The 13003-nt window shown below is 46.6% G+C and overlaps 1 long non-coding RNA gene across 1 annotated transcript; it reads left to right on the forward strand.

Moving 5' to 3' along the window:
• Positions 1-2212: 2212 nt before the first annotated feature.
• LOC129715365 (uncharacterized) lies at positions 2213-7530 on the forward strand. The gene is made up of 2 exons (XR_008726490.1): positions 2213-3630; positions 3753-7530. It is a non-coding gene; the product is annotated as an uncharacterized LOC129715365 (long non-coding RNA).
• The last annotated feature ends 5473 nt before the right edge of the window (positions 7531-13003 follow it).

The raw sequence follows: 13003 nt of genomic DNA on the forward strand, positions 1-13003 counted from the left end.
TGTTTGGCAATTTGTACCTCCTTGTGAATGGCTCCTGGTCGAGGCACAGAAGGACGAGACACAGAAGCCAAGATGCCGAAAGGACACGACGCAGAAAAGCCATGACGCAGAAAGCACATGAAGCCGGAATGATAAATAGCGATAGAAACATAGAAAATAGGTGCAGGAGGCCATTCGGCCCTTCGAGCCATTCAATGTGATCATGGCTGATCGTCCCCAATCAATAACCTTTCTCCCCATATCCCTTTACTCCACTTCTCCCCATATCCCTTGACTCCCCATATCCCTTGACTCCCCTTCTCCCCATATCCCTTGACCCCACCCGCCCCTAGAGCTCTATCTAACTCTCTCTTAAACCCATCAAGTGATTTGGCCTCTTCCACTGCCCTCTGTGGCAGGGAATTCCACAAATTCACAACTCTCTAGGTGAAAAAGTTTTTTCTCACCTCAGTCTTAAATGGCCTCCCCTTTATTCTAAGTCTGTTTGTGGACTCGCCCAACATTGGGAACATTTTTCCTGCATCTAGCTTGTCCAGTCCTTTTATAATTGTATATGTTTCTATAAGATTCCCCCTCATCCTTCTAAACTCCAGTGAATATAAGCCCAGCCGACCCATTCTTTCATTAGATGTCAATCTGGCCATTCCAGGAATTGTTGGGCCGAAGGGCCTGTTTCAACACTATAAGACTCTATGACTCTATGACAAAGATGCTGCAAATAACCTAGTGCCTCGTAATAATGAAACAAGTTTGCTACGAACAATATTTTGTGTGTCATTTCTCATAAATCCTTTGAGGCTAAATCTAAAAATAATTTTTCAATTCTCAGTTAAGTTCATGTGATAGGAGAATAATTAGGCCATTTGGCCCATCAAGTCTACTCTGCCGTTCAATCACAGCTGATCTATCTCTCCCTCCTAACCCCATTATCCTGCCTTCTCCCCATAACCCCCGACTCCCATACTAATTAAACATAGAAACATAAACATAGAAAATAGGTGCAGGAGTAGAGGCCATTCGGCCCTTCGAGCCTGCACCGCCATTCAATATGATCATGGCTGATCATCCAACTCAGTATCCTGTACCTGCCTTCTCTCCATACCCCCTGATCTATCTATGACCTCCCGCCAACAATGGACGTTGAGAACGGTTACCAACATGGCCGACGATCGATGTTGGTAACATTCATCTATCTCATTGATGGCTTGGCCTCCACCGCCACAGAGGGCAGTGGAGGCCAAGTCACTGGATGGATTTAAGAGAGAGTTAGATAAAGCTCTAGGGACTAGTGGAGTCAAGGGATACGGGGAGAAGGCAGGCACGGGTTATTGATTGGAGACGATCAGCCATGATCACAATGAATGGCGGTGCTGGCTCGAAGGGCCGAATGGCCTCCTTCTGCACCTATTTTCTATGTTTCTACGGCAAAGAATTCCACTCTGACTAAAATAACTCCTCCTCATTTCCTTCCTAAAGGAACGTCCTTTAATTCTGAGGCTGTGACCTCTGGTCCTAGACTCTCCCACTAGTGGAAACATCCTCTCCACATCCACTCTCTCCAGGCCTTTCAGATGTAGTCGAACCTTCCACTACATGGTGTTCAGTCCAGTCCGTCAGAACTATAATGTGGTACAGAGCCACAGAGTGATACAGCGTGGAAACAGGCCCTTTGAACCAACTTGCCCACACCGACCTACATGCCCCATCTACACAGGTCCCTGTCTGCATATGGTTCATATCCCTGTAAACCTGTCTTATCCATGTACCAACGGCGCTTTTCATCTTTTATCTTTTATCAATTTTGATTGATAACTTAAGCCAAACATCAGTGGAAAAAATCGCTCGTAAGATTAGCCACTTGCCCCATATACCTCTGAAACTTTCCGATCCATGTCACTGTCCAAGTGACTTTCAACTGTGTGGAAAGGAACTGCAGAGGCTGGTTTAAACCGCAGATAAACGCAAAAAGCTGGAGCAACTCAGCGGGTCAGGCAGCATTTCGGGTTCTGAATAGTCTGAAGAAGTGTTCTCGAACCCTGAAACATCACCTGTTCCTTCTCTCCAGAGATGCTGTTTCAGAAGGAACTGCAGATGCTGGAAAATCGAAGGTAGACAAAAATGCTGGAGAGACTCAGCGGGCGCAGCAGCATCTATGGAGCGAAGGAAATAGGCAACGTTTCGGCCCGAAACGTTGCCTATTTCCTTCGCTCCATAGATGCTGCTGCACCCGCTGAGTTTCTCCAGCATTTTTGTCTACCTAAGATTATTAAGGGTTTGGACACGCTAGAGGCAGGAAACATGTTCCCGATGTTGGGAGAATCCCAGAACCAGGGGCCACAGTTTAAGAATAAGGGGTAGGCATTTAGAACTGAAACGAGGAAACATTTTTTCTCCAGAGATGCTGTCTGACTCGCTGAGTTGTGCACATAAACTAATAATCAAACATTATTCTTTATTATATCGAACGCTATATAAAAACAAGCGCAAATTGTACCATTTGATTGTAAAATTCCCTGTGCCCTAACTATATTCATAAACTTCTTCTTGCATATGGCGTGCACAGCCTAAAATTGTAAGACAACTTGTTCTGTTTGGTGTTTAAGAAGGAACTGCAGATGCTGGAAAAATCGAAGGTAGACAAAATGCTGGAGAAACTCAACGTCGCCTATTCATTCGCTGCCTCACCCGCTGAGTTTCTCCAGCTTTTTTTTGCCTACCTCCGATTCTTCCAGCATCTGCAGTTCTTTTTTCAACATATTGCAGTTTAGTTTGGAGATATAGCCGCGGAAACAGGCCCTTCGGCCCAGCGAGTCCGCACCGACCAGCGATCCCCGCACATTAACACTACCCCACACGCACTGGGGACAATTTTTCATTCATACCAAAGCCAATTAATCTGCAAGCCTGCACGTCTTTGGAGCGTGGGGGGAAACCGAAGGTCTCGAAGAAAACCCACGGGGAGAACGTGCAAACTCCGCACAGACAGCACCCGTAGTCGGGATGGAACTCGGGTCTCCAGCGCTGTGAGGCTGCAACTCTACAGCTGCGACAGCGTGCCGCCCTTAAACATAGAAACATAGAAATTAGGTGCAGGAGTAGAGGCCATTCGGCCCTTCGAGCCTGCACCGCCATTCAATTTGATCATGGCTGATCATCCAACTCAGTATCCCGTACCTGCCTTCTCTCCATACCCCCTGATCCCCTTAGTCACAAGGGCCACATCTAACTCCCTCTTAAATATAGCCAATGAACTGTGGCCTCAACTACCCTCTGTGGCAGAGAGTTCCAGAGATTCACCACTCTCTGTGTGAAAAAAGTTCTTCTCATCTCGGTTTTAAAGGATTTCCCCCTTATCCTTAAGCTGTGGCCCCTTGTCCTGGACTTCCCTAACATCGGGAACAATCTTCCTGCATCTAGCCCGTCCAACCCCTTAAGAATTTTGTAAGTTTCTATAAGATCCCCTCTCAATCTCCTAAATTCTAGAGAGTATAAACCAAGTCTATCCAGTCTTTCTTCATAAGACAGTCCTGACATCCCAGGAATCAGTCTGGTGAACCGTCTCTGCACTCCCTCTATGGCAATAACGTCCTTCCTCAGATTTGGAGACCAAAACTGTACGCAATACTCCAGGTGTGGTCTCACCAAGACCCTGTACAACTGCAGTAGAACCTCCCTGCTCCTATACTCAAATCCTCTATGGCAAGAATGTCTTTCCTCAGATTGGGAGACCAAAACTGTACGCAATACTCCAGGTGTGGTCTCACCAAGACCCTGGCATCTGGTAGATAGAAAATAGACCAGGACAGCACAGGATCCGGCCCTTCGGCCCACAATGTCTGTGCTGGTCATCATATCTATTGATTGATTGAAAGTCCAATGATGTTCTACCCTACACACTCGGGACAATTTACAGAAGCCAATCCGCCTACAAACCTGCACGTCTTTATAATGTCAGAGGAAACCCACGCAGTTACAGAGCGAACGAATAAACCCCACACAGACGGTGCCTGTGGCCAGGATTGAACCCTGGTCTCTGGCGCTGTGAGGCATCAACTCTACCGCTGAGCCACTGTGTTTCTCTCAATAATGAAATTAAATTCTTACCTGCAGCAGCATAACAGACCTGTAGAACACAGCACTCATAGACAACATGCACTAAACAAAGCAAATCATTGGATTAATAACCCCAACACCGTTCAAAGTTTTTAGTCGGAACCAAAGAGTGTCCATAGTTCAAATTTTAGTTGGTGCTCAAGAGCCTGATGGTTGTTGGGAAGAAGCTAGTCTTCAACCTGGAGGTGAAGATTTCAGATTCCTGCACCTTCTACTGTAGTTGTAATGTAACACTAGAATTGTGATCTTGCTAGCCAACTAAAAGCAGGAAGATCTATCTCTATCTATTTCCCCCTATCTCCTCCCTATCCCCTATCCCCTCTCCCTTCCACAAATGAGGCCCCTTGGTTAGGGTAACGTTTGTTTTCAATGAAGAATTTCACCCTTGTTTCCTATCCTTCAGGTCGGGTTGGAAACGTGGCCCTTCAGCCCGCCAAGTCTGTACTAACCATCAGGCAAAATACAGAGGGCTGGGGGAACTCAGCGGGTCAGGCAGCATCTGTGAGGGGAAAATGGACAGGTGACGTTTTGGGCCGGGACCCTTCCTTGGACTGATTGTCTATTTCCCTCCGCAGATGCTGCCTGACCCGCTGAGTTCCTCCGGCACTTTGTGTTTTGCTCCAGTTTCTTGCATCCCCTTTAGTTCTCTGCCTTAGGTGGTGGAGCTGGTAGCAACGTTGTCAGAAACCCTGCTCTGATCTTGACCTTGGGTGCTGTCTATGTGGAGTTTGCATGCCAATTAACCTCGTGACCACGAGGGTTTCCTCCAGTTTCTCCGGCTCCCTCCCACACCCCAAAGACGTGCGGGTTTGTAGGTTAATCAGCTTCTGTAAAATAACCCCTTCTTCTTTTGTGTGGCGTGCACAGCCTAAAGTTGTCGCACAACTTGTTCTATTTGATCTTCCGTTTGTGCACGTCGAGTTGATTGCATTAGTCGAAACGGGGTGGGCCACGTGATGGTTGCAATCTTCCACCCCTAAAATAACCCCTAGTGTGTAGGGAGTGGATGAGAAAACGTGGAACGGGTGATCGATGTAGTGGACTCGATGGGCCGAAGGGCCTGTTTCCATGCTGTATCTCTAAACCACACTAACCATCATTCACTCGTTTACTCTCACTTCATTCACCCTACATTCCCTTCAACTTCCCCCAGTTTTACCACTTGCCCGTGCTAGGAGCAATATACAATTGCGATCAGTTTATTATTGTCAGGAGTATTGACGTACGGTGAAAAACTATCCAGTCAGCAGCAAGACTACACATGAATTACCCGTTAGAATCTGGGAGGAAACGGGAAGAACGTGCAAACGCCACACAAACAGAACCCAAGGTCAGGATTGAAGCTGTTTCACTGGTGCTACCAGGCAGCAGTTGTCCCACATTCCCGATTTACTCACGAATTCTCCCAAGTTTTCCCCTTGATTCAAACTCGGAGAAGCCAGCCGTGGGTACCCGGGGCTATTTTTTTTGACTCGTGGACATTTTGCAACCTGCTGAACAAACGTCCCGACTTACCTGATGCCCCGAGTACCTACGGCCGGCATTACGAGCCGCTACCATATAACCATATAACAATTACAGCACGGAAACAGGCCATCTCGGCCCTACAAGTCCGTGCCGAACAAATTTTTTTTTCCCCTTAGTCCCACCTGCCTGCACTCATACCATAACCCTCCATTCCCTTCTCATCCATATGCCTATCCAATTTATTTTTAAATGATACCAATGAACCTGCCTCCACCACTTCCACTGGAAGCTCATTCCACACCGCTACCACTCTCTGAGTAAAGAAGTTCCCCCTCATGTTACCCCTAAACTTCTGTCCCTTAATTCTGAAGTCATGTCCTCTTGTTTGAATCTTCCCTATTCTCAAAGGGAAAAGCTTGTCCACATCAACTCTGTCTATCCCTCTCATCATTTTAAAGACCTCTATCAGGTCCCCCTTAACCTTCTGCGCTCCAAAGAATAAAGACCTAACTTATTCAACCTTTCTCTGTAACTTAGTTGTTGAAACCCAGGCAACATTCTAGTAAATCTCCTCTGTACTCTCTCTATTTTGTTGACATCTTTCCTATAATTGGGCGACCAAAATTATACACCATACTCCAGATTTGGTCTCACCAATGTCTTGTACAATTTTAACATTACATCCCAGCTTCTATACTCAAGATTCGAAATATCTACGGACTCGCTACGGGCATTCTCCGAGTTCGAATCAAGGGGAAAACTCGGGAGAATTCGTGAGTAACTCGGGAAAGTGGGACAAGGGGGCTTAACCGGCAAACTCTGGACATCGAGTAACAATAGCAGTTTTAGACTTTAGAGACACGGTGTGGAAACAGGCCCTTCGGCCCATCAAGTCCACACCGACTGGCAATCACCCCACACACTAGAAACATAGAAATTAGGTGCAGGAGTAGGCCATTCGGCCCTTCGAGCCTGCACCGCCATTCAATATGATCATGGCTGATCATCCAACTCAGTATCCCGTACCTGCCTTCTCTCCATACCCCCTGATCGCCTTAGCCACAAGGACCACATCTAACTCCCTCTTAAATATAGCCAATGAACTGGCCTCAACTACCCTCTGTGGCAGAGAGTTCCAGAGATTCACCACTCTCTGTGTGAAAAAAGTTCTTCTCATCTCGCTTTTAAAGGATTTCCCCCTTTATCCTTAAGCTGTGACCCCTGGTCCTGGACTTCCCCAACACTAACACTGATGTACGCAGGGGTGCTTTGTTTAGTTCAGTTTAGAGATACAGCACAGAAACGGGCCCTTCGGCCCACCGAGTCCGTGCTGACCGGACACTAACACTATCCCACACATACTAGGGACAATTTCAAGTCAAGTCAAGTTTATTTGTCGCATACACATACGAGATGTGCAGTGAAATGAAAAGTGGCGATGGTGCAAAAAAAACACAAACAAACAAACAGAATGGGACATATTTCATATTTCATATTTGTGGGAGGAAAGAATAAGGAAAAAAAACATCGATTTACACTTTTTACCAAAGCCAATTAACCTACAAACCTTTACTTCTTTGGAGTGTGGGAGGAAACTGACGAAAACGGGGGAACGCACAAACCCCGTACAGACGACACCCGCGGTCAGGATCAAACCCGGGGAGCGATTCTACCGCTGCGCTAACGTGCTAATGTAACTGGATAGATCACAAATGATCCTTCTTCTGACTGTGTCCTCAAGGAAAAGGGAGGTAGAGCTTGCCGTCTATAAATGCTCTGAAAAAATCCGAATGAAATGAATGTTTTGTGCAATTAAATTAATTAGTGTACATTTCAGGCTTTTTTGTATATTTTGATCATTTACCAAAGTTTCTCCTGCTGCTACGGCTTAAAATGTCTGTCATTTTTTTTCCTGGAAAATAAATGTGCTGTGATTACTATTCCTAAAAAGTCATCTTTCCCTGCATGGTCATTTTGAATGTTTAGTTTTTAGTTTTGGTTTTGATATACAGCTTGAAACGGGCCCATTCGATCCACCGAGTCTGCGCCGACCAGCGATTACACCAGCACCATCACACACACACACACTCGCAATTTTTTCCAAAGCAAATTAGCCTACAAACCTGTGTTTAAGAGGGAACTGCAGATGCTGGAGAATCGAAGGTTACACAAAAAAGCTGGAGAAACTCAGCGGGTGCAGCAGCATCTATGGAGCGAAGGAAATAGGCAACGTTTCGGGCCGAAACCCTTCTTCAGACTGATCGGGGGCGGGGGTGGGTGGGGACAAGAAAGGGAAAAGGAGGAGTAGCCAGAAGGCTGAGGAAGGGGAGGAGACAGCAGGGGACTGAGGAAGGGGAAAATTGGGATGGGATGAACATCGAATTCTCCCAATTTTGTTAGTCCTTGCTGTCTCCTCCCCTTCCTCAGCCCCCCTGCTGTCTCCTCCCATCCCCCAGCCTTCTGGCTCCTCCTCCTTTTCCCTTTCTTGTCCCCACCCTACCCCCGCCCCTGATCAGTCTGAAGAAGGGTTTCGGCCCGAAACGTTGCCTATTTCCTTCGCTCCATAGATGCTGCTGCACCCGCTGAGTTTCTCCAGCTTTTTTGTGTAGCCTACAAACCTGTACGTCTTTGGAGTGCGGGAGGAAACCGGTGATCCTGGAGAAAACCCACGCAGGTCAAGCGGAAAACGTACAAACTGCGTGCAGACAGCACCTGTAGCCGGGATAGCTAGTGGAATCAAAGGATATGGGGAGAAGGCAGGCACGGGTTATTGATTGGAGACGATCAGCCATGATCACAATGAATGGCTGTGCTGGCTCGAAGGGCCGAATGGCCTCCTTCTGCACCTATTTTCTATGTTGATCATAAAAACATAGAAATTAGGTGCAGGAGTAGGCCATCTGGCCCTTCGAGCCTGCACCGCCATTCAATATGATCATGGCTGATCATCCAACTCAGTATCCCGTACCTGCCTTCTCTCCATACCCCCTGATCCCCTTAGCCACAAGGGCCACATCTACTGATCATGGCTGATCATCCCCAATCAGTACCCCGTTCCTGCCTTCTCCCCATAACTCCGCTATCTTTAAGCCCTATCTAGCTCTTTCTTGAAAGTATAGGGTGATTTCACGAAAGGTCACTGGAGCGTAGATCCGCACCCACGTGACCAAAAATCTCAAGTGGAGGACATTCTAGAGTTCCGGTACATGTTAGTGGATGGGAAAACACGCACTTTCCCACCCGTTAAAAACATAGAAAACGGCCAGGTTTTGATCTGCAATTCACTGTGCCAGTCGGGGTGACCGTGAGGCACAGCTACCTAGATTTACAGGAGAAAAAAAAGATAGAAACTGAGGTAAATTAAAGAGGTAGCTGAAGGTGCAAACCCAGCGGAAATGACCAGCCGACATTTGCCATGGAGATTTAAAGGTCCAAAACATCGGGAATTATCGCGTTTGCTCGCTGAATTTCATCAAAAGTAAGTTAATAATTCCTTACTTTTGATGAAATTCAGCGAGCAAACGCGATAATTCCCGATATTTTGGACCTGTAAATCACCACGGCAAATGTTTGCTGTACACTTCCGCTGTTTTCCACCTTCAGTTCCCTCTTGTAATTACCTTACTTTCTATCTTTTTTTTTTGCCTGAAAATTTAGGTCGCTGTGCTTCACGGTCACCCCGACTAGCACAGAAAATTTCAGCTCAAAAATCGGCCGTTTTCCATGTTTTTAACGGGTGGGAAAGTGCGTGTTTCCCCATTCACTAACATGTACCGAAGTGACATATGTCCTCCAGTTCAAATTTTCGGTCACGTGAGGGGGGATCTACGCTCATTTGACATTTGGTGAAATCACCCTATTAACCTGGTGAACCTATGCTGCATTCCCTCAATAGCAACACTGTCTCTCCTCAAATTAGGAGACCAAAACTGCACACTTCAGTACTTTGTGTCCATTTGTGTATTAAGTAGCATCTGCACCCTTCTTTAGACAGATTGTTCGGGGGGGGGGAGAGAGGGGGAAGGAGGAGAGGTAAAACTTGCTTCAAATTCCCCCCTCCAAATTCAGTCTGAAGAAGGGTCCCGACCCGAAACGTTACCCATCAACGTTCTCCTGACCTGCTGAATCACTTCATCATTTTGCATCTATCTTTGAGTTCCTCTAGCACTTTGTTTCACCCGCCCTGTGGTTAAGAGACGATCGCTGGCTGGAAAACATGTTCCTTGGCACTGATCCGCCCTTGAATGTTGTTGAGGTTATTGTTGGACGAATTGTGAATGGAACTGAACATTGTGTACTCAGCAGCAAACTTCCCCAAAAATCCCCGTCCCTGTCCCAACTCCGCTTACAAAACAGTTCCAGACCTTTGAGCTTGGATCACTTTCCTAAAGAGCCATGGAGTTAAGTTAGTTGACCTCCGACAAACTCTCCTGAGACCACATCTGGAGTATTGTGTGCAGTTTTGGTCCCCTAATTTGAGGAAGGACATTCTTGCTATTGAGAGAGTGCAGCGTAGGTTTACCAGGTTAATTCCCGAGATGGCTGGACTGTCATATGCTGAGAGAATGGAGCAGCTGGACTTGTATTCACTGGAATTTAGAAGGATGAGAGGGGATCTTATCGAAACATATAAAACATACTGGGAATTATGAAGAAGGGTTTCGGCCCGAAACGTTGCCTATTTCCTTTGCTCCATAGATGCTGCTGCACCCGCTGAGTTTCTCCAGCATTTTTGTCTACCTGGGAATTCTAGCAAACATAGAAACATATAACGTTCTTAAGGGATTGGACACGCTAGAGGCAGGAATTCCCGGGATGGGGGGACTGTCATATGCTGTGAAAATGGAGCGGCTGGGCTTGTACACTCTGGAGTTTAGAATTTAGAATTTCGAGTCTGAAGAAGGGTCTCGATCCGAAACGTCACCTATTCCTTCGCTCCATTGATGCTGCCTCACCCGCTGAGTTTCTCCAGCATTATTGTCTACATGGAATTTAGAAGGATGAGAGGGATCTTATTGAAACATATAAGTTTGTCTTAAGAAGGGTTTCGGCCCGAAATGTTGCCTATTTCCTTCGCTCCATAGATGCTGCCTCTCCCGCTGAGTTTCTCCAGCATTTTTGCTACCTAAGATTATTAAGGGTTTGGACACGCTAGAGGCAGGAAACATGTTCCCGATGTTGGGAGAATCCAGAACCAGGGGCCACAGTTTAAGAATAAGGGGTAGACATTTAGAACGGAAACGAGGAAACATTTTTTCACACAGCGAGTGGTGAGTCTGTGGAATTCTCTGCCTCAGAGGACGGTGGAGGCCGGTTCCCTGGATACTTTCAAGAGAGAGCTTGATAGGGGTCTTCAAGGTAGTGGAGTCAGGGGAAATGGGGAGAAGGCAGGAACGGGGTACTGATTGTGGATGATGGCTCGAAGGGCCGAATGGGCTACTCCTGCACCTATTGCCTATAAACGTTACCATCTTGTAGAAACAAGGAACTGCAGATGCCGGTTAATATACAAAAGGACACAGAGTGCCGGAGTAATTGAGCGGGTCAGGCAGCATCTCTGGAGAACATCGGCAGATGACATTTTGGGTCGAGACCCTTCTTAAATCCAACCAAATCAAAACCTTTCCTCACCATTACCTTACATTAGAGCAAAAGTTCCCAACCAGGGTTAAATTTGTTGATTCTGGATTTGTACATATTATTTCTCATTGACTGACTGTGTTTGGTTCTGGTATACCGACTGGTATCTGTTCATCATTAGTTGTTCATAAATAAGTGAAATAACGTTGTTAGGTGCTATTAACGTTGCCAGCGGGAAACGGGACGAAAAAGGTTGGGAACCCCTGCTTTAGAGAATACAGCACGGAAACAGGCCCTTCGGCCCACCAAGTCCGTGCCGACCAACGATCACCCCATACACTACACTAACATAGAAAATAGGTGCAGGAGTAGGCTATTCGGCCCTTCGAACCTGCACCACCATTCAATATGATCATGGCTGATCACCCAACTCAGTATCCCGTACCTGCCTTCTCTCCATACCCCCTGATCCCCCTAGCCACAAGGGCCACATCTAACTCCCTCTTAAATATAGCCAATGAACTGGCCTCGACTACCCTCTGTGGCAGAGAGTTCCAGAGATTCACCACTCTCTGTGTGAAAAAAGTTCTTCTCATGTCGGTTTTAAAGGATTCCCCCCTTTATCCTTAAGCTGTGACCCCTTGTCCTGGACTTCCCCAACATCGGGAGCAATCTTCCTGCATCTAGCCTGTCCAACCCCTTAAGAAATTTGTAAGTTTCTATAAGATCCCCTCTCAATCTCCTAAATTCTAGAGAGTATAAACCAAGTCTATCCAGTCTTTCTTCATAAGACAGTCCCGACATCCCAGGAATCAGTCTGGTGAACCTTCTCTGTACTCCCTCTATGGCAATAATGTCCTTCCTCAGATTTGGAGACCAAAACTGTACGCAATACTCCGGGTGTGGTCTCACCAAGACCCTGTACAACTGCAGTAGAACCTCCCTGCTCCTATACTCAAATCCTTTTGCAAATCCTAACAGTATCCTTACACACTAGGGGATAATTCTATTAATAATTTTAACAAAGCCAATTAGCCTACAAACCTGCACGTCTTTGGAGTGTGGGAGGAAACCGGAGCACCCGGAGCCAGAGACCCGGGTTCGATCCCGACTACTGGTGCTGTCTGCACGGAGTTTGCATGTTATCCCCGTGAACTGCGTGGGTTTCTTCCAGGTGCTCCGGTTTCCTCGCACACTTTGGTTAGAAGGAATGGGTGAGACCCATTTCGGGTTGCGACCCTTCTTCAGACTCAGTTCTACATGTTCCTTGAACTTCGTCTCCTTTGATCTCTCGTTTTCACACCTCACCCTTCCATATCTCTGTGTCTCCCTCTCCCTGATTCTTAGCCTGAAGAAGGTTGCCTCGTCCTGAAACGTTACCCATTCCTTCTATCCAGAGATGGTGCCTGACCCGCTGAGTTACGAGGAAGGCCCACCGCCGGCTACGGGAGTCAAGATCGTCCCGTCAACGGAAGGTTGGTGGCCCCCGACTGCTGGAGGACAAAGAAGTGAAGAGAATGAACTTTTTTCTCGCCTTCCTTCACAGTGAGGAATGTGGAGGAGTCACTGTGGTGGATGTTCATGTTAAAATGTATTTAGTGTGTTCTGTTGCTTTTTAATAGTATGACCGACTTGGCAAATCAACTTCCTCCTATGTTGCAAAACACACTTGGCTGATAAAGTATTATTGTGATTGTGAAATGTCTAACTCCTGACGCCCCAAAGAATTTTGTTCTGCAAATCGAGACTGCAATGAAATACTCTTTTGTATTTTGTGTGGTCAAATGCAGCTCTAGCATACAGGTTAAAACAATCTGTTTGTTTGGCTTGTTGTCCACAACTG

Source organism: Leucoraja erinacea, unplaced genomic scaffold, assembly GCF_028641065.1.
Source record: "Leucoraja erinacea ecotype New England unplaced genomic scaffold, Leri_hhj_1 Leri_113S, whole genome shotgun sequence".
NCBI classification, from domain to species: Eukaryota; Metazoa; Chordata; class Chondrichthyes; order Rajiformes; family Rajidae; genus Leucoraja; species Leucoraja erinaceus.